Here is a 23,586-nt window from a genome sequence, read left to right on the forward strand (position 1 = left end):
TACTTCCCACTAAAATGATCTCATATCCCAAAGTAAAGCCTGACTTGTCCTGCAGACATGGGTGTAGGCCCAGCTAGATAAAACCTGGAGGTAGCCCTAATTTACACAACAGACCATGTCCAGCCATCCTAGTGCTTACCTAACCCACAAGCCCAGATATTCCCATCCCAATTAGCAAAACACACTGCTTTCCTAAAATAGCACAGATGCAGTCTCAGATATTTTCACTTTATTTTTTATAATAATTTTTTACTATATTATGTTAGTCACCGTACAATACATCCCTAGTTTTTGATGTAAAGTTCCATGATTCATTACTTGCATGTAACACCCAGTGCACCATGCAGTACGTGCCCTCCTTAATACCCATCACCGGCCTATCCCATCACCCCACCCCCGAAGCCCTCAGTTTGTTTCCCAGAGTCAGATATTTTCACTTTAAAGGACTTATCTCATTCTTCCTATCCCCAGTCTCACATTCCAAAAGCTACCCAGACTCTGTACTGAATCGGGTTCCCTGTTTGGCAGTAATACTTTTTCACTCAACGACCTGTAGTCTGATATGATCTAATTCACTAAGGAACCAAAAAAAGTTGTTTCTGTTGCTCATTTGTTTATTTTTTTAAGATTTTATTTATTTATTTGAGAGAGAGAGCATGAGTGGGAGAGAGAGGCAGATGGAGAGGGAGAGACAGACTTCCCCGCTGAGCAGGGAGCCTGATGCGGGGCTGGATGCCGGGACTCTGGGATCACGACCTGAAGCGAAGGCATATGCTTAACCAACTGAGCCACCCAGATGCCCCTGTTTCTCATTTATTTTAACATGACTTTTCTGTTTTCTTCCCAGTGTACTACCAGTTCACATATCCAAATTCTTATTTCCCCAATTCATATAATGGTTTTCATATTCATGATTTACTTATTCTGAGATTGTGCAAAGGAAAGCCAAGCTTTCTTACAGCCAGCAATAGCACATTTCTTAAAAACCCCACCAAACCCAAAGATATGGGGAGAGTTTGGTTCACCAAAAACTTCAAGTGAGACATTAGACTATTTAATGTGGGACCCAATTTAAAATTGTACATCACGTGGTTAAGAAAATGCTTACTTTTTGTGGTTCATGTGAGCTTATGCAAAACTGCCTTGCTAAACTATATTAGTAAAACAAAATTAAATCAATAGAACATTGAGGAGAAAATACAAACTATTTTACGTTTTTAACCTGCCTTTATCAATTAACAGTAAATGGGAACTATTTAAACTTAAAACAAATATGAAACAGTGCACAGTTCTTTAAATAACCATTCTGGGAGAACTGAAAACTTCACTCACTCTCATGCCTAACCAATACTTTGCTGTAACAGCCCTAGGCTTTTTTTTTTTTTAGTTTAACATTCTTATTGATATACAGTTCACATACCATACAATCCACACAATTAAAATGTACAATGACTTTTTTTCAAATTCACAAAATTGAACAACCATGACCACAATAAATTTTAGAATTTTGTCATTACCTCAAAATAAATAAATAAATACGTGTTAGGAATCTCTCCCCATTTCCCTACAAACCCACCTCTAACAACCAGGCTCTACCAACCATTATTCTCCCTTCTGTCTCTATAGATTTGCCTATTCTGTACATGTTATATGAAAGGAATTATATAACATGTGACCTTTACTGCCTGGCTTCTTTCACTTATCAGTTTTAATGTCAGTACTTCATTCCTTTTAATTGCTGAATAAAAATCTATTGTATAAATATATCACATTTTGTTTATCCATTCATCAATTGATCATTTTGATTGTTTCCACTTTGGGGCTATTATAAATAATGTTACTATAAAAATTCATGCAATAAAGCTAGACGCTAATAACAAAGGATAACTAACAGATCACATATATTTGGAAATATAATTATGTATTAATAAACAATTCTTTAGTTAAAAAAAAGAAAGCATAATAGAAATTAAGAAATGTTAGAATAGGATAATAAAATTACGCATGCCAAAATTTCGGGGCCATACCTGAAAAAAGTTAAAAAGGTACATAGGCCAAAATTTATGACATTAAATAACTTGAACAGGAAACCAAAAGATTAAAAACAAAAAAAAGTTGAACATTCAAATCATAAGTGGGGAAAAGTTGCATAGAAAAAATATTAAAAAAGAATAACAAGGATAAGGGAAATAATGACATAGAGAAGAGAAAAAAACAACAGGGAAGATTTACAAAATAAATGCTTCCTTAAAAAGATTAATAAGATGGAACTTGGGCAAAACTAGTTAATTGTTTAAAGACATTTCTCCAAAGGAGACATACAGATGGCAAACAGATGCACGAAAAGGTGCTCGACATCACTCATGATCAGGGAAATGCAAATCAAAATCACAATGAGAAATCACCTCAGACCTATCAGAATGGCTAAAATCAAAAGAAACAACAAGTGTTGGTGAGGATATGGAGAAAAAGGAACCTTCATGCACTGTTGGTGGGAATGTATGCTGGTGCAGCCACTGTGGAAAACAGTATGGAGGTTCCTCAAAAAGTTAAAAATAGAACTACTGTATGATCCAGCAATCATACTATCAGGTATTTACCCAAAGAATTAAAAAACACTAATTCAAAGGGATACATGCACCTCTATGTTTATAGCAGCATTATTTACAATAACCAAGATATGCAAGCAACCCAAGTGTCCATCAGTTGATAAATGGATAAAGAAGGTGTGGTATATCCATATACAATGGAATATTATTCAGCCACAAAAAGAATGAAAATTTGTCATTTGCAATGACATGAATGGAGCTAGAAAGTATAATGCTGAGTGAAATAAATAAGTCAGAGAAAGACAAATACCATATGATTTCACTTATATGTGGAATTTAGGAAATAAAATAAAGAGTAAATGGAAAAAAGAGGAGAGACAGAGAGAAATCAAGAAACAGATTCTTAATTACAGAGAACAAACTGATGGCTACCAGAGGGGATGGGGGTGGGCTGTAGGCTAAAGAGGTGATGGGGATGAAGGAGTGCACTTGTCATGATGAGTTCAGGGTGATGTGTGAAAGTGTTGAATCACTATACTGTACACCTGAAACCAATATAACACTGTATATTAACTAACTTGAATTAAAATAAAAACTTAAAAAAGAAAACATTTCCATATACAATTTCACCAAAATAATACTAGGAATAAACTTAATTAAGGATGTGAAAGACCTATACTCTGAAAACTATACAAAAGCGATGAAAGAAATTGAAGACAACATAAAAAAAGAAGAGATGTTCCATGCTCATGAATTGGAAGAATAAATATTATTAAAATGTCCGTACTACCCAAAGCAATCAACAGATTCAATGTGATCTCTATCAAAATACTAACAGCATTTTTCAAAGAACTAGAAAAAACAATACCAAAATTTCTGTGAAACCACAAAAACCCTGAATAACCAAAGCAATCTTGAAAAAGAACAAAACTGGAGGTATCACAATCCCAGATTTCAAGTTATATTATAAAGCTGTAGTAATCAAAACAGTTTGGTACTGGCACAAAATTAGACACATAGATCCATCAACCAGGATAGGGAAGAAACCCACAAGTATATTGGTCAAGTAATCTTCAATGAAGGAGGAAAGAAAATGAAATGGGAAAAAGACATTCTCTTTAAACATGTTGTTGGGAAAACTGGACATCTACATGCTAAAGAATGAAACTAAACCATTAAGAAAAAAACAAACTCAAAATGGATTAAAGACCAACATGTGAAACCTAAAACCATAAAAAATCCTAGAAGGGAGCACAGGAAGTAATCTCTTTGGCATTGGCTATGGCAACATTTTTCTAGTTATATTTCATAAGGCAAGGGAAAAAAAACACAAAGAAACTAATAGGACTTGATCAAAATAAAAAGTTTCTGCACAGCAAAGGAAACAATTAACAAACCTAAAAGACAACCTACTGAATGGGAGAAGATATCTGCAAATGACATATCTGATAAGGGATTAGTACACAAAATATATAAAGAACTTACACAACTCAACACCAAAAAACCCCAAATAATCCAATTAAAAAATTGGCAGAAGACATGAACAGACATTTCTCCAAAGAAGACATACAGATGGACAACACACACATGAAAAAGTGCTCAACATCACTGATCATCAGGGAAATGCAAATCAAAACCACAATGAGATACCACCTCACACCTGTCAGAATGGTTAAATCAAAAACAGAAGAAATACAAGTGTTGGGTGAGGATGTGGAGAAAAAGAAATTTTCATGCACTGTTGATGGGATTGTAAACTTTTGAAGCCACCATAGAAAACGGTGTGGAGGTTCCTCAGAAAATTAAAAATAGAATCACCTTATGATCCAGTAATTCTACTACTATTTACTCAAAGAATAGGGAAACTAATTTGAAAAGATATATGCACCCCAATGTTTATTGTAGCATTATTTACAATAACCAAATTATGGAAGCAACCTTAGTGTCCATGGACACTGTGGATGGATAAAGAAGATGTGGCACACACACACACACCTCCCTCCCCACACACCATGGAATATTACTCAGCCATAAAAAGAATGAGATCTTGCCATTTGCAACAACATGGGTGGATCTAGATGGTATAATGCTAAGTAAAATAAGCCAGTCAGAGAAAGACAAATACCACATAATTTCACTCATTTGTGGAAGTTAAGAAATAAAACAAATGATTAAGCAAACAAAGCAGAAGCAGATCCATGAATACAGAGAAGAAACTGGCACTTGCCAGTAGCAGGGGAGTGGGGGATGGACAAAATGGGTGAAGGGAAGTGGGAAGTAAAGGCTTTCAGTAATGGAACAAATAAGTTCCAAGGATGGATGGTACAGCATAGAAAATATTGTCAATGATACTGTAATGGTATGGTGACAGATGGCAGTTCCACTTGTGGTGAGCATAGCATAACATATAGAGTTGATGAATCACTATGTTATACACCTGAAACTAATGTAATATTGTGTGCCAAGTAAATCTCAATTTTTGAAAGGTAAATTAACCTGAAAATAATGCACAATACCATTGATTATCAAAAAATGCAAATTAAAATATCAGTGACATAATGATACCCAGTCCCAAGAGCAGTTAAAATGAAAAGGTCTAGCAAAGAAAAAAAAAAAACAACGGTTAGAATAATAATTTGCAGTAAATGGATTTAACAAGGTCATAGAACACAAGGTTAATAAGAAAATTGATTGTATGTTTACATACTAGCAAAGGAAATGTGAAAAATTTTGAAAATCCAAATACAGTAAATACAAGCAGCAAGAATTATATTTTTAAAAAGATATCTAAGATCTGTACATTAGAATCTTCAAAACCATTGTTAAGATAAATTAAAAATCTAAATAATCTAAAAGCTATACTATATTCATGATTGAAACATTTAATATTGTTAAGATGGTAATTCTCCCTAAATTGATCTACAGATTTAATGCAATCCCAATAAAAATTTCCACTGGCTTTAAAAATAAAATTTAAAAGACCAATTCTAAAATTTATATGGGGGATGAGTGAAATAGGTGATGGGAATTAAAGAGCATACTTTTCACGATGAAACAAATAAATAAAATGATAAAAAAGAAATAAAATTTATATGAAAATGCTAAGCACCTACAATACCTATAGACATTTTTAAAAGGACAAAGTTGAAGGACTTACTTTATCTGATTTCAAGATTGAATGTAAAGATACGTTAATAAAGGCAGTTGGTATCGATGACAAAAAATAGACACCTAGATAAATGGAATGAAACAGACAGCACAGAAATAGATCCAGACATCCTTTATCAATGAATTTTTACAAGGTGCAAGGTCATTCAATGGGAAAAGGCAGAACTTAGCAAATGGTTTTTAACAAATGAGAATTAAATGTGGAAAAATGAGTATCTACATCATGCCCAATTAGCTGAAAATAGATCATAGACGTAAAAGAGCTGAAAACTAAAATTATTAGAAGAAAATATAGAATCAAATCATTGTGACTCTAAGTTAGCTATGACTGCAAAAGGACAGCAACAAAAGATTGGACTTCATCGAAATTTAAAACTATTGTTCATAAAATAAAACTATCAAGAAAGTGAAAAGAAAACCCATAATATGGGAGAAAATATTTGTAAATTATATATCTTACAGGAAACATGTATATATAATATGTAAATTACTCTTAATAACTCAACAATAAAAAAACACAATAATTTTTAAATGGGCCAGAAGTTTGAATAAACATTACTGCAAAGAACATGGGTAAAATGCCAAAAAGGAAATGAAAGATGATCCACACAAGTAGTCATTATGAAAATGCAAATCAAATCCACGATTAAATATCACCTCACACCCACTAGGGTGGCTATAATACATATATAAAAAATATATAAAATAACAAGCGCCTGCAAGAATGTGGAAAAATTTAACCCCTCATGAACTGCTGGTGGGAATATAAAATTGTGCAGCCATATTGGTGAACAGGGTGGTAGTTCCTTAAAATGTTAAACATAAAATTACCATGTGTCCCTGCAATTCTACTCTTAGGTATATAAAACTTCTGTCCATATAAATGCTTTTATGCAAAAGTACACAGCAGCATTATTCATAACAGCCAAAAAAATGGAAATAATCCCAATGTCTATGAACTGATGAGTGGATAAACAAAATGTGGCTTGTCTATACAATGTAATATTATTCATCCATAAAAAAGAATGAAATACTGATACATACCTCAACATGGATGAACCTTGAAAACATGTGCTAAGTGAAAGAAGCCCACATATTGTGTGGAATAAATGGAATCATTTATATGAAAAGTTCAGAGTAAGAGAATCTGTAGGGAGAAATTAGATTAGTGGTTGCTTAGGGCTGGGAATGGGCAATGGGAGATTGACAGGTAATAGTTACAGGATACATGATTTCTGTTTGGGGTTATGAAAGTTTGTAAAATTGATTGTAGTGATGGATGCATAACTCTGTGAATATACTAAAAGTCATTGAATTATAGACTTCAAATGGATGAATTATATGATATGTGAATTATATCTCAATAAAGCTGTTACAAAAACACTTGAGGTTTTAATAAAGATAATTTCAGACATAAAATAGATGAAATAATTCATCACTAGTAGGCCTCACTACAAGAAATATTAAAGGAATTCCTTCAAATGGTAGACAAATGATAGCAGAGGGAAACCTTGGGCTACACAAAGAAATGAAGAACACCAGAAAGGCAGAAAAGATACCTATATGTATAAATATAAAGACTTCCCTTTCTTATATTTAAATATGTTTAAAGGATTATTGGCTGTTTAAAGAAAAACAACCATGTATGACACAGAGTTTATAACATATATAAAAGTAAAATATATGGGGGCGCCTGGGTGGCACAGCGGTTAAGCGTCTGCCTTCGGCTCAGGGCGTGATCCCGGCGTTATGGGATCGAGGCCCACATCAGGCTCACCTGCTATGAGCCTGCTTCTTCCTCTCCCACTCCCCCTGCTTGTGTTCCCTCTCTCGCTGGCTGTCTCTATCTCTGTCGAATAAATAAATAAAATCTTTAAAAAAAAAAAAGTAAAATATATGAAAGCAAGGGAACAAAAGCCAGGAAGGGAGAAATTGACACATGCTGTTATAAGATTCTCATACTATAAATAAAGCAGTATAAATTACTTGACTATATCACCTGACTGTGATATATCAAAGATATTTAATATAAACCCTAAAGCAACCACTGAACTAATACAGCAAAGAATTATTGCTAATCATCCAATAAAAGGATAAAAAATGGAATGATAAAAAACAGTGAATTAATTAGAAAGAAATCAGAAATAGAAGAGGAGAGAAACAAAAATTGGATGGAGCAAATAAAAAACAAATTGCAAGATGATGTATATAAAACTAAGTATGTCACTAATGGAAATGGTCTAAGTATATCCATTACAATATAAAGATTGTCTGATTGGGTAGAAAAGTAAGATCCAGCTGTATGCTATTTAAAAGAAACTTACTTTAAATATAAAAATCTATTATATTAAAAGTAAAGGGATAGCAAAAAATACCTTGCAAACACTAACCAAAAGAAAGCTGGAGTACCTCTACTAACCTCAGAAAAACTAGACTTTAAAACCAGGAATACTATCAGGAATAAAGAAAGATATTACATAATGGTAAAAGAGTCAGTTCTCCAGGAAGACATAAAAATCCTAAATGTGTATGCCCCTTCAAAATATATAAGGCAAAAACTGATAAATCTGAAAGGAGTGGTAGATAAATTCACAAGTATAATTGAAGACTTCAACACTCCTTTCTTAGTAATTAATAAAACAAGTAGGCAGAAAATGTTTAAGAATATAGATTACACGAACAACACAATCAGTCGACTTGACCCAACTAATAGTTATAGAGCACTCCACTCAACAACAGCAGAATAGACATTCTTTCCAAGTACACTTGAAACAATCGCCAACACAGACCGTATTCTAAGTCACAAAACATTAAATTTTAAAAGGATACAAATCATGCAAAATATATTCTCAAACTATAATGTAATTAAATAAGGATTAATAACAAAATATCTTGAGAAATTCCCAAATATTTGTAAATTAAACAACACACTTGTAAATATCTGGTGCATCAAAAGGAAGAATCAGGGAAATTTAAAATATTTTTAACTAAATGAAAATAAAACATATTTTTTGTAGGATCCAGCTATCATGGTGCTTAGAAAGAAAATTATAGCATTAAATACTTATATTAGAAAAGAAGAAAGACCTTAAGCTGGTAATTTAAGCCTCTAAATCATACAATTGGAGAAAAAAGAGCAGAAGAAAATTGAACCTAAAGCAATCAGAAGGAAGAAAATAAAATAGATTGGAGGAGAAATGAATGAAGTCAAAAATGGAAAAGTAATAGTGGAAATAAAAGAAACCAACAGATGGTTCTTTCAAAGGATCAGTACCATTGATAAACCTCAAACAAATCTGAATAAGAAAAAAAAGATGCAAATTACCAACATCAGAAATGAAAGAGATCTCTACTGATTGCACAGATATTAAAAGGATAGAAACAAATTACTACAAACAACACTATGCCCATAATTTAACAACTGAGATAAAGTGGACCAATTTCTTAGAAGAGATCAACCATCAAAAATCACTCAAGAAGAAATAGCCTAAATAGTCCTGTGTCTATCAAAGAAATTGAATTTACAGTTAAAAAAAAACACTTTTATCAGCCATTTAAGAAAAAATGAAATCTTGGGGCACCTGGGTGACTCAATCGGTTAAGTGTCTGCCTTCAACTCAGGTCATGATTCCGGTGTCCTGAGATGGAGCCCCATATTGGGCTCCCTGCTCAACAGGAAGCCTGCTTCTCCCTCTCCCTGTGTCCCCCTGCTTCTGCTCTCTCTCTCACTTGTGCTCGTTCTCTCTCAATTAAATAAATAAAAATATATTTTTTAAATCTTCCAAAAAAGAAAATTCAGGCCCAGATAGTCTCACTGATGAATTCTACCAAATATTGACAAAGAAATTATACCAATTCTAAACACTTCCCTATAGAAAATAGGATATTGCATACTCCCTATCTCATTTTATGAGGCTAGCATTCCTTTAATACCAAAGCAAAGATATTAAAAGAAAATTGCAGATCAAAATCCTTTCTTCAACGAAATCTTCACAAAACACTAACATAAAATCCAGCAATGTATAAAATGGATAACACGATACCACTAGGTAGGTTTCATCTTAGGATAGCAAAACTGGTTCAACATTTGAGAAATTGATCAATGTATTTTAACATTTTAACAGACTAAATAAGAAAAACCATACAATCATGTCATATGGTATGCATTTTCTGCCATTGATGCAGAAAAAACATTCAACAAAATTGAACCCTTTCCTGATAAAACTCTCAGCAAACCAGAAATAGACAGGAACTTTTGTAATCTAATAAAAAGCATCACTGAAAAATCTACTCTAACGTCATACCTAATTAGTTTAAGAGCAAAGCAAGGATGTCCTCTCTCACCACTCCTGTTCAGTGTCGTATTTGAAGTCCTGTCATGTGCAAAAAGACAAGAAAAAGAAATGAGGCATCTAGATTGGAAAGGAAGAAATAAAATTGTCCTTATTCACAGATGATGTGATTGTTCACAGGGAAATCTCAATAAATCTACAAAAATTTCTAAAACTAATAAATGAGTTTAGCAAGATTGCTGGATAAAAAGTCAATATACATACTGGCAATGAACAGGTAGAATTTGATATTTTAAAAATTCCATTTACAATAATGCTGGAAATGAAATGCTTAAATATAAATTTAACAAAAATATGTATGCATTTTGCTGAAAATTACAAAATATTGATGAAAGAAATCAAAGTTGTAAATAAATAGAAAGATACATTCTATATTCATGTGTTTGAAGCCTCAATGTTGTTATAAATGTCAGTCTTCCCCAAGTTGATGTATAGATTAATTGCAATTCCAATTGAAATCCCAACAGGATTTTTGGTAGATATAAACAAGCTGTTATACCAAAAATAAACAAAACAAAATAAAGCCATCCCTTAATCTCATCAAAAATATCATCAGTATTGGAATTATCCAGATTGTCTCAAATGGTGTTTTTTTTAACTGTTTGCTTTTTTTAATCAGAATCCAAGTAAAATTCACACATAGCAATTGACTTTGTTCTTGCAATTTATTTTCAAAGTTGGGAGTGAAGAGGAGATCTTGAGCTTTTGAGGATACACCACAAACAGGTTGTCTATAGATTAGAGCTTCCCTCAGTTTGGATTTTGCTGATTGCACCCCTATGGTAGCGTTGAACATGTTCCTCTGCCTTCTGTATGTCTTGTAAACAGGTAACTAAATCTAAAGCAGGAATTGGCAAACTACAGCCTGCAAACAAAATCCAGCCTGCAGCCTGTATTTTTTGTGCTGCCGTTTAAGTCAAAAATGTTTTTGTGTGCTATGATCTATAAGTTTGTGTCCCCTCCCTCAGATTCATATGTTGAAATTCTAACCCCGAAGGTGATGGAGCTTTGGGGGAGGTTATTAGGTCATGAGGGGAGAGCCCTCATTAATGGGATTAGCACTTTTATAAAAGAGAACACACAGAGCCCTCTTGCCTATTCCACTATATGAGGACACAGTGAAAAGTTGCCAGCTATGAACCAGAAAGAGGGCCTTGGTGCTAGTGCTTAGGTCTTGGACTTCTAGCATCCAGAACTGTGAAAAATATATTTCTATTGTTTATAAGAAACCCAGTCTGTGGTATTTTGTTGTAGCAGTTCGAGCAGGCTAAGACATTACATTTTTAAAGAGCTGTAAAAATTCAAAATAAAACAAAAAGGATATGCGAGAGAACAAATAGGTCTTCAAAACCAAAAACATTTACTATCTGTCCTTTTACAAATAGCATTTTTCAACCTCTGATTTATAAAATTGATTCTCTGGCTATTTAAAATTCCTTTTTTGAAAAAAACGGGACCAATACTTAAATCAGACAAAATAGACTTTAAAACAAAGACTTTAATGAACTACACACACACACACACACACACACACACAAAGGTAGGTTTTTAAAAGGTGAAAATTTACTAAGGTCTGTAGTCTGCTTCTCTAGTTCTTGGTATTCTAGTTCTCTGATGCCAATGTTCTAGTTTTGACATTATACTACAAATATATAAGATCTCACTCTGGGGTCAGAGTTACCTGGGATTCTTTGTACTTTGCAACTTTCTGTAAGTCTATAATTATTTCAAAATAAAAACAAAAAAATTTCTTTCTAAAAAAATAAGTTTTAGGGGTGCCTGGGTTGCTCAGTCTGTTAAGCGTCTGACTTGGGCTCAGGATGTGATCTTGGGGTTCCAGGACGGAGCCCCACATCAGGCTCGTAGCTCAGCAGGGAATCTGCTTCTCCCTCTCCTCATGCCACCCTGTTGCTTGTGTGCTCGTTTGTTCTCTCTCAAATAAATAATAAATAAAATCCTTTTAAAAATAAAGTCACTTTCTGTTAGAAAACAAAGTCAAAAAGTAAACAAAAAGAATATTTTAAATTTTCCAAATATTTTAAGATGATAAAGTGACATCAGTTTAAGTTCACAATATTCATGGGATTAAAATAGGATTTGGTTGGATTCAGAGTAAGAAATCATCTGTCATCCCATCACGCAAAACCACATGTTACCTGCATGTGTGCATAAAATACATAAAATGAGCAATTAAAAAAACTGTAACAAGAGACAAAGAAGGGCATTACATAAAGATAGATTAATCCAACAAGAGGATATAACAACAGTAAATGTCTATGCAGCCAACATTGGAGCATGTGAATACATAAAGCAATTCTAATGGACGTACAGAGACATGAATGATAATAAAATAATAGTAGGGCACTTTAACATTCCACTTACATCAATGGATATTCAGGCAGATATTCAATAAATAAACAGTGTCTTTGAATGACACATTAGACCAGATGGGCATAACAGATATATATAGAACATTCTATCCAAAAACAATCGAAGAGGCATCTTTTAAAGTGCACATGGAACATTCTCTGGAATAGATCATATGTTAGGCAACAAAACAAGTTTCAATAAATTTAAAGAGACTGAAATTACACCATGCATCATTTTCAACCACAATGATATGAAACTATAAATCAATCACAAGAAAAAAATTGGGAAAAACACAAACACGTGGACATTAAGCAATGTGTTAATAAAAAAACCCCAATGTGTCAATGAAGAAATTAAAGAAGAGGGGCGCCTGGGTGGCTCAGTCGTTAAGCGCCTGCCTTCAGCTCTGGGCATGATCTTGGCGTTGTGGGATCGAGCCCCATGTCGGGCTCCTCCTCTGGGAGCCTGCTTCTTCCTCTCCCACTTCCCCTGCTTGTGTTCCCTCTCTCACTGGCTGTCTCTCTCTCTGTCAAATAAATAAATAAAATCTTTTAAAAAAAAGAATTTAAAGAAGGAATTTAAAAAATACATGGAGAAAAATGAAATGAAAACACAAATGTTCTAAATCTTTGGGATGGGATGAAAGCAGTTCTAAGAGGAAAAAAATAGCCATACAATTCTACCTTAAGAAACAAGAAATATCTCGAATAAGCAATCTAATTTCCCTCCTAAAGGAGCTAGAAAAAGAAGAACACAAAAGGCCCACAGTGAGTAGAAGGAAAGAAATAATAAAGATCAGAGCAGAAATACATCATGTAGAATCAAAAAAAAAATCAATGAAACCAAGAGCTGCTTCTTTGAAAAGATAAATAAAATTGATAAATCTTTAGGTAGACTCACCAAGAAAAAAAGAGAAAGGACCCAAATTAATAAAATCAAAAAAGAAAGAAAGAAGTAAGAGAAACAAGGAATTATAAGAGAATACTACAAAAAAATTATATGCCAGTATATTGGTCAACCTAGAATAAATGGATAAATTCCTAGAAACACGTAATTTTCCAAAACTGAATCAGGAAGAAATATAAAATCTGAACAGACCAATTAGTAATAACTAAATCAAATCAGTAATAAAAACACAGCTAAAAACTTAAAAGTCCAGGACCATATGGATTCACAGATGAATTCTGCCAAACATTTAAAGAAGAGTTAATACCTCTTCTCCTCAAATTATTCCAAAACGGAGAAAGGGAAGGAAATCTCCAAATACATTCTGCAAGGTGAGCATTACCCTGATACCAAAAGCAAAAACATCACAAATGGAATTTATTCCAAGGATTGAAGGATTATTTAATACCTGCAAATCAATCATTGTGATACACCAAATTAACAAAACAAAGGATAAAAGTAATATGATCATCTCAATAAATGCAGAAAAAGTATTTGACAAAACTCACCATCTGTTCACGATAAAAAAAAACTCTCAAAAAATGGGCCATACCTCAATATCATAAAGACCACATATGAAAAACCTACAGTTAACATCATATTCAATGGTGAAAAACTGAGACCCTTTCCTCTAAGATCAGGAACAAGACAAGGATATTCACTCTCACCATTTTTATTCGACATAGTATTGGAAGTCCCAGACACAGTAATCAGCCAAGAAAAAGAAATGAGGCATCCATATGTCTAAGGAAACTGTCATTATTTGCAGATGACATGATACTATACATAGAAAACCCTAAATATTTCACAAAAAATTATTAGAAGTAATAAATAAATTCAGTAAAGTTGCAGCATACAAAATTAATACCCAGAAATTGGTAGCATTTCTATGCACTAATAATGAAGTAGCAGAAAGGGAAATTAAGAAAACAATTCCATTTATAATTGCACCAAACAGAAGAAAATAGCTAGGAATAAACCTAACCAGGGAGGTGAAAGACTTACACTCTGAAAACTATAAAGCACCAATGAAAGAAATTGAAGATGACGCAAACTAATGGAAAGATATCTAAGCTCATGGATGCGAAGAATTACTATTGTTAAAATGTCCATACTACCCAAAGCAATCTACAGATTTAATGCAATATTCTATCAAAATACCAACAATATCTTTTACAAAACTAGAACAAATAATCCTAAAATTTGTATGGAACCACAAAGCAATCTCGAAAAAGAAACAAAGCTGGAGGTGTTGTAATCCTAGATTTCAAGATCTACCACAATCTATAGTAATCAAAACAGTATTGTACAGGCACAAAAATAGACACATAGATCAATAGAACAGAGTAGAGAGCCCAGAAATAAACCCATGCTTGTATTTTCAATCTACAACAAAGGAGGCAAGAATATCTAATATCTAAAGCTGGACAGTGACATGCAAAGAATGAAACTGGACCACTTACTTACATCATACACACAAATAAACTACAAATCATTAAAGACCTAAATGTGAGAGCTAAAACCATAAAAGTCCTAGAAGAGAACACAGGCAGTAATTTCTCTGACATCAGCTGTAGCAACATTTGTCTAGGCATGTCTCCTAAGGCAAGGAAAACGAAACCAAAAATAAACTGTTGGGAATACATCAAAATAAAAAGCTTTTTCACAGCAAAGGAAACCAACAAAACAAAAAGGCAACCAACTGAATGGGAGAAGATATTTTCAAATGATGTATTCAATAAAGGATTAATATCCAAAATATATAAAAATTTATCAGTTCAACACCAAAAAACCTCACAAATAATATGATTTAAAAATGGCAGACACTTGAGTAGACATTTTTGTAAAGAGGACATAGAGTTGGCCAACAGATCTATGAAAAGATGTTTCACATCATTAATCATCAGAGAAATGCAAATTAAAACCATAATGAGATATCACCTCACATCTCTCAGAATGGCTAATATTGAAAAGACAAGAAACAAGTGTTGGCAAGGATATGGAGAGACAGCAACCCTTATGCACTGTTGGTGGGAATATAAATTAGTGCAGCCACTGTAAAGACTTATGGAGTTCCTCAATAAATTAAACATAGAAATACCATACAATCCAGTTATTTCACTACTGGGTATTTACCAAAAGAAAATGAAAACACTAATTTGAAAAGATATATGCACCTCTATGCTTATTGCAGCATTATTTAATAGTCAAGATATTGAAGTGACCTAAGTGTCCATTGAGATATATATATGTAGTGGAATATTACACAGCCATAAAAAGGATGAGTTCTTGCCATTTGCAACATCATGCACGGACCTAGAGGGTATTATGCTACGTGAAATAAGTCAAACTGGGAATGACAAATGTCACATGATTTCATTCATATGTAGAATCTAAAAAACAAAACAAATGAATAAACAAAAAGCAGAATCAGACCTGCAAATACAGAGTATTGGTGGTTGTCAGAGGGAAGGGGGAGAGTGGGATGTACAAAATGGGTGAAGAACAGTGGGAGATATAGGTTTCCAGTTACGGAATGAATAAATCACAGGAATGAAATAGCATACCTTAAGAAATATAGTCAATGATATCGTAACAGCATATTACATAATAGTGACAGGTGGTAGCTACACTTGTGGTGAGCATAGCATGATGTATAGAGAAGTTGAATCACTATGTTGTACAACTGAAACTAATGCAACATTGTGCGTCAACTGTACTCAAGTAAAATATTTTTTAAAAATAAAATATGTTATTACATAGGTATTGTTCTAATAAGGGTTTCTAAATCCTCCTGGTGCAATTTTGATTTATATTTTCCTAAGAATCTATCCATCTCTTCGATGTTTTTAAACTTCTTTTCATGGATATGTACATAGTACTCATATAAATTTAAAAAAAAACCTTCATTATTACTCTTGGCCTTAATTTTAAGCCCACTTTTATCACTACAAAATTTCTGAGCAATTTGGAACAAATCACTTACCTTGTTTTAGTCTCATATTCTCATAAAATGGGAAGAGTAACAAAACTTACCTCATAGCATTTTTGTGAGGATCAGATGCAATGATGTATGTGAAATTGGTTTCTAAAATGGTAAAGCTCACCGAGTGGAGGCTAGTTGTTATTTTTAATCTGCTAGGTTGTTATTTCAATCAACTCATTTCACTTATGTAGACTTTTCCTTTTAACCTTGACATGTTATCTTTGTGTGGGAAGATAGGGGATTGGACCTAGTACATGAGTGAAGGGGGTTAGCCTTATATAATAATGACATGTGTCAGGAGCAAGGGCAGAGAATATGGTTACAGATGTTTCTAAGTGGGTAGTTGTGGTGGTGAAAGTTTGTAGAAGTTCTCTTTTTATTGCTTTTATCTTAGTGAAGTTGAAGGCCAAGTTGTCATGTAAAATTCAGGACTAGAGAGAAAATGTTGAGGAGACAGAGGTGTAATAAAATATTCTTCTAAGCGATTGGGTGAGTGAATAGACTTAAAAAATATGTGTGATCACCAGGCAGCATTAAGCAGTCCATGAAGACTTTTGGTCATTTAAAGTGAGACCAGTCAGCGTAGTTGCATGCTTTACTCCAATCACACTTAGCTGACTGTGGCAGGCACCAAGGAGTTCTGGTGTTGGGTTTAACTGGGGCTGGACTTTTGCCACATAAGTATGATGAAGCAAACAGGGCCAAAGGAGTTGAGAGTTTTGCAAAGGAGTGAGTGTAGTGATCATCGATGGAGTTTGAGCTGAATAAGTAGGGAAGAGAAGACATCAGCGGGTTGTGGGACAGTGAAATATCAGTAGATCAATGAATTTTAAGTCCCAATGAAATCAAAGAATAGAAGGAGTGAAGTGGTTTTGTTTCTCCCTGAGCTTGTTTCTTTCTCATCTCACATATTAAAGCAGTCGGCTTTTCTAGGAATTCATACATAAACAGAAGTAAGAAATAATTTGGAGGGCTGAACTAAAGAATGAACTACATTTTAAGCTCTCACACAAGTAGTTCAGATATTAGTGGCTTATGTATGCATCCTTAGGGACTGCAAGATGTAGGAAAATCAGTGGCCTCAGTCCCACTTTGTCATGCCCACTCACACCATTTTCCTTTCCCAACCTTCTTATAGAGGAAACCTATTTTAAAATGATTCCAAATGTTGTTTTCATACAGCAGTTTACTTAAAGAAAGGGAAGCAAAGCTGTTCTATACTACTCAGAGTGTTCTTTCCTTTCCTATCCTTCCTCCTCCTTTCCTTATTCACAACCTCCCTTTTTGAAAAAGAGATGTTGGGGAAGGCTGGGAAGAAGAAGTGTGCAGTCCAACAGACACATTTCTCTTTGCTCTGTGGGTAATTTTAATTAAAGTCTAATTGCAAAGGTTTTGTTCACTTTTGAAAAGTACACTTTTCAGATGAACTTATTCAGAACATTGACCAGACATTCCAAGTTTTTAGTTCTTTTTGTCCACTGAGCCAAGAAATTCTCCCACAGTAGACCCATGTCCTCCTTCCTTGCTACAAAAGAGGAGGGCATTGCTGCTAACAAGCAAGATAGTGAAGGACCAGAAAAAGAGGCAGAAGGAATGACCAAAGGAGGTAAGGGGTGGAATACTCTTCCTTGGCTAGCTAGATACTAACAGTCACCACTCAACTTACCTGCTTTGCATTCCACTCCTCAGTTTCCCTCAACCCCTTGGCCTGACATTGCTGACAGAAAAGTTTAGTGTCACCTTCCAACTGCCTAAGCCCAAGACTTCCTATCTCAATATCCCATCCATGTCCAATCCCTTACTGGCAGGGTGGTTTGATTTTCTTTGGCTTGAAAACAAAAGCATTCTAACAGATACAGGACACTTTGTGTTTTATATACTTATGTGTTTTGATTCTTTACAATAAACATGTCTTTCTGTTGTAAGTATTAATAGCTAACGTTTAACTCATAGTCCTTACAACTCTGTAAGGCAGCTATAGTTATTGTCTCCATTTTACCGATGCCGAGTCTGAGGCACAGAGAGGCTTAGTAACCTGATAAAAGTCAAGAAAAAAGTAAATGAGTAAATGGTGGAGTTGACCTTCATACCCAAGTGTTGTGGTTCCAGAGTTTGTGTTCTTATTCACTTCACTAAGTGGCCTCTCTTTTTATAAATGCAAACATAAAAATAAAGAAAAAAAGGAAAGCAAAATTGTTCCCTTGGCACTCCTACTGCTACCACTATTTTTCAGGTGTCCATCATCTCGTGTTTAGACTAGGCATCTGCCTCTCATGTCCTGTCTCACATCCTCTCAGCCCTCCATTCCTCCAGGTTGAACTTAAAAGCACTTGTCTATACTGTGGTATATCTCACTTTCTATCATAGGCCTGTGGAAATCTCTTCTGCCATTCTGAAATGTGCACATGTTTGGAGATGCAAGAGACTTAACCCTTCACATAGCGACCTTTGACAGTGGGATGTGGGAGCTGTAGAGAAATATTTCCCTCTTCTGTCTCTCCAATGACAAATGTAAAACACATTCTACAAGGCTCCCCAGTGGGATCTATCCCCAGTTTTGCAGCTTGAAAACATACCCTTCTAACGACTTTCCTTCCATTTCTGCTTCACTCTTCCCAGTTCCCTACTACTGTTGCCTGGGATCACTTCCCAACATCACCATGTATATAAAAGTCCTTGTCTCAGGCTCTGCTTTCTGAAGAAAATGCAGGTTAAGACAGACTACTCTTCCAATAGAATATATTTAACTTTATTGTTCACACTTTGCTACTTTCTCATACACTTTCGCATTTAAGCCTCCAAAATTTAGTTTGAATTAAGTGTTGATAGTATATCTCCATTTTAATAGAGATATACTTATTCATATATTACAATAACATGTGATGATTCTTTAAAAATTACATAGAACACGAAAAGACCATTCTTAGCACATGACATTTTGTCCTTATCCTTGTCTTCTCTTAGTTGCAAGTTAGTCGTTGCACTTCTAGACATCATACTTGCATTCAAAGAAGGAAGATTGGGGGAAGAGATAAGCCACGCAAGCTGAATCTGTTTCTTCTATCTTATAAAGCAAGAGCTTTTCTAGAAGCTTCCCTGGATGACTTCTTTTTGTTCTCATTAGCCAAAACTGGATCATACGGTCATCCATGTCAGCAAAGGAAGTTAGAAAATTAGAGGACAAGATTGTCACGACTGACTTGAATTGATCATGATTCAATACTTGGGTCTGGACACATTGCCAAACTGAACAAAAGTGGGGTCTATCAAGAAGGAATAAGGGAAAAATGGATATTGTTGAGGCAATTGAATTCCTGTCTGCATTAATCTCTATACTTAACATAAATAATGTTTTTTATATGCTGCTTTTTTTCTTTTAATATATCATGGACATCTTTATATGTCAATGCACAAAGATCTATCTTTTCCTTTTCCAAACAATGCATGCTTAAACATTAAAGCATGACATATACTAATGTCTTTACTTCGAAATGTATAAAGAATGAAATAAATGATGCATGAGGAGATTTGTTGGATGGACAGATGGATAGAGACGTAATAAGGCAGAAATAGCAAAATGTGAATTGTATAAATCCAGGTGGTGTGTACATGGGGGCTCACTGTACTATTCTTCCAACTTTACTATATATTTGGATATTTTCATAGCAAAATTTTGGGGGAAATATTAATCAAATTGAATAACATGGACAAATGTACAAGTATTAAAAATAAATTATAAAATTATTTCTTTTGCCACAAAACTACAATTTAGACACACGCTAAGGGTGTGAATGTAATTTTATGGATTACAAAATCAAATGTCAACTGCTCTATTGAAAATATCCATGGTTTTAGAAAGAATAATTAACATAGGTATACACAATCATAAATATTGCTGGATATGATTGTGACAGAAAAGAATACGATGTCAATTCCTATTCTGTGAGTTGCTTGTGTCCTTTACATCTTTTTAGCTTTAGAGCGACTCTGGAATTTTGTAGAGTGCCTATCCAAAAATACATAGCACTCTACTTCATCTCATACCAATCTTCTACCTTGTTTGTTAAACAGGGAACAGGTATGTGTAGCCTGAAAGGGCACCCAGGTAACTTTAATACTGACTGAATCTACAATTCCTTCATAGCCTGATCTCCTTCTAGCCCAGGGGCACGGCAATCCTGAGTCAGAAGCATGGAGAAAGCCCAGGGATGAGGTACATGGTAGAGGAGTCAGAGAGATAACCTAGTTTGGAGATAGGTGTGAAGATAAAAGGTATAAAAAGCCTCGGCCACCTGGGTGGCTCAGTCCCTTAAGCATCTGCCTTCGGTTCAGGTCTTGGTCCTGGGGTCCTGGGATTGAACCCTACGTCAGGCTCCCTGCTCAGCAGGGGGTTGGCTTCTCCCTCTCTCTCTGCCCCTTTCCCCTGCTCGTGCTCTTTCTTGCATTTGTTCTCTCTCTCAAGTAAATAAATAAAATATTTAAAAAAAAGAAAACTCAGGAAAGTGGAAAAGGACTAGAGAGCAGGGTAAGGGAAAGGCTGGGCCAGGGCAGCAACTGGGAAAGAGGTGGTGGCAAATAGGTTAGGGAGGGGGGTTATCAGTAATTCTTTACAATAGGAGAGAGAAGAAACTATGTTTACACCAGGAAGGGTGGAGTGTTTATACAGAGAAGTGCTATACTTTAAGATAGGCGAGTGCCAAGAGAAGAAAATACTGGAAGTGGGGAACTTGTCTGGAGTTTCTAGGGCTAGAAGGTTGCGAGTGTATTAGAGAGTGAGGGTTAAGGTGGGGTTTATGGGTGAGGATAACCAGGGGGACCAATGGTGTCAAAGAGAATGAGCACGGTTACCCCTGACCACCCAGAGTAGGAAGAGTCTAATTGCACTGTCTAGCACTTCCCGGACAGTGTCAAATGATAATGGTGATTATAAGCATTCTTCTCTTCATCTTGGCTTAAATGGGAATGCCAGGTATAGCAAGATGTTGACTTTTGGTTTGAGACAGATTTCTTTATAACATTAGGTATCCTAATGTAGTTATTATGTAGTTATTATTATTAATATATTTATTTTCAGGAATGAATTTGAATTTTCAGCATCAAGATGATGGCTTCTTTTTTTTTTACCCGTTAAAATGGTCAGTTATCACTATTTCATTTCCTGTTTCTGAATGAACTTTATAGTTCTGAGAAAAACTCTACTTGATCATGGGATATTATTATTGTATTATCTTACCAGATTTGATTTGCTAGTGTAAAATGTTTGTATCTAATATCGATAACAAGACTGATACAGAGTTTTCTTTTTTAGTACTCTTTGTCAGGTTTGATACCATGTTTATGTGGGGTCCCTAGAAAAAATCTGTAAATTTTCTTTTTTCCTTTCTCTGGAAAAATTTATGTAATGTAGAAATGATCTGCTCCTTGAAGGCTTGAATGACTAGCCTGTGAAACCATCCAGCACTTTGTGGGTGGGAGGGAAGGATAGATCTTGGCAACTTTTTGTTAAAGTCCCTGGTAAAAATTTCAAACTGCATGGAAGGTTATACAACAAATAGTCCTCCCTTGAAAGCCATTAAGTAGTCCCTTCCACCTCTTATTGACAGTCCCTCAGTTTGTCTCCTGAGGCAACAACTGTTACTAATCTCTTGTGTAGCCATTGGGACATAGTTTGTGAATATTCAAGTATACAAATATATATTTCCTCCACCTTACTTTTTACCCAGATGGTAGCATGCCATACAAACTGTCCTGTACCTTGCTTTTCATATATTTTTCATTTCCAAAATTTTATCCTAATGAAATTCCCTACTTCTTTTTTGAATTGATTTTGACCATTTTTCTAGAAAACTGCCTTTTTCCTCAATATTTTCTAGTTGTTTTCTTAGAGTTGTGCATTGTATTGTCCTGTAATTTAGAACAACTAAAAAAGTTCTCAAACCTACTGGCCTAAATATTAATCTCACTTCCACCACTTACAAAGTTTCAAAGCAACTATGGGCAAGTCATGCGAGTCCTGCTGTGCTGTAAGTGTTCATAGTCTAACAGAGGGTAATGGCTGAAAGTGTATTAAAGAATACTGAGTTTGGCAATTTTGTAAGATATATTTGCAATGAAAAACATAAAATAGTTCCTATTTTAGAAACTTGTCCCTATGCCACCTGCTTCCTCTACGACCTTTCTGAGTTTTTTTCTTCATAGCATATTACCTCATATTCAGCCTGTACCCTATTAGTTAAATGAGGAAAACTCACATTTTAGCCTGAAATAATGCCTAGGTAACGTGGACACTGACTGCCCCCACAATTGTTTTATGGCCTGTTCTCTTCTTAACCCAGCATCAAGGCCATCTTGAAACCATTAGCAAAGGGGCCAAGAGATGAGGTTAGGTAGCAGAAGTTGGAGCTCGGGGTTAGGGAAAGATAACTAATTTTGGAGGTTGGCAAGGAAATAGAAAAGATTATCAATGGCCTCAGGAAAGCGGGAAGGGACTTGGTAACCCGATAACAAGTGCCGGAAATCTGTACATAATATTCTTTTATTTTTATTAAAAAAATATTTTTTATTATGTTATGTTAGTCTCTTTTAAAAAGAAGTGTTTCAGGGACATCTGGGTGGCTCAGTCGTTTGACTCTGGTCATGATCCGCTGTCCTGTCCTGCTCAGCTGGGAGCCTGCTTCTCCTTCTCCTCCGCTCCCTTGCTCCTGCTCTCTCTACCTCAAATAAATGAAATCTTTTAAAAATGTTTCAAAAAATGTTTCGTATCTACTGGCCTCAATTTTAGTATCACTCCCATCAGTACCTGAGCAAGTACTGAAATGTGCTTGATCTGAAGAATTATGAGAATATTTAAACAAAACAAAACCACACATCAAGTCCCCTACACACATCCTATCATTCATTTGAGAATTTTGTCCCACCACAGTCCACATTCTTTCTTCTTAAATTGGAGACTTGATTTCTTTCTGGATTGCCTATCCAAAAATATAAAGCACTTTACTACACACCCATCCCTACCCTGTTTGTTAAAAGCGGAAACCTGGTATTCACACCACCAAAGGACACTCAGGTATCCTGAACACTCCTTGCATCAAAAATGACTGTATTGCCTGATCGCATTTTAACCTGGGGCCGAGGTAAAGTGGAGTGAGAAAGACCCGGAACTAGGCAGGGAAAAGGGGTTGGGACATGCAGGATTTTTTAAAAAGTTATTCGTACA

This window comes from Ailuropoda melanoleuca, chromosome X (assembly GCF_002007445.2).
Source record: "Ailuropoda melanoleuca isolate Jingjing chromosome X, ASM200744v2, whole genome shotgun sequence".
Taxonomy (NCBI): domain Eukaryota; kingdom Metazoa; phylum Chordata; class Mammalia; order Carnivora; family Ursidae; genus Ailuropoda; species Ailuropoda melanoleuca.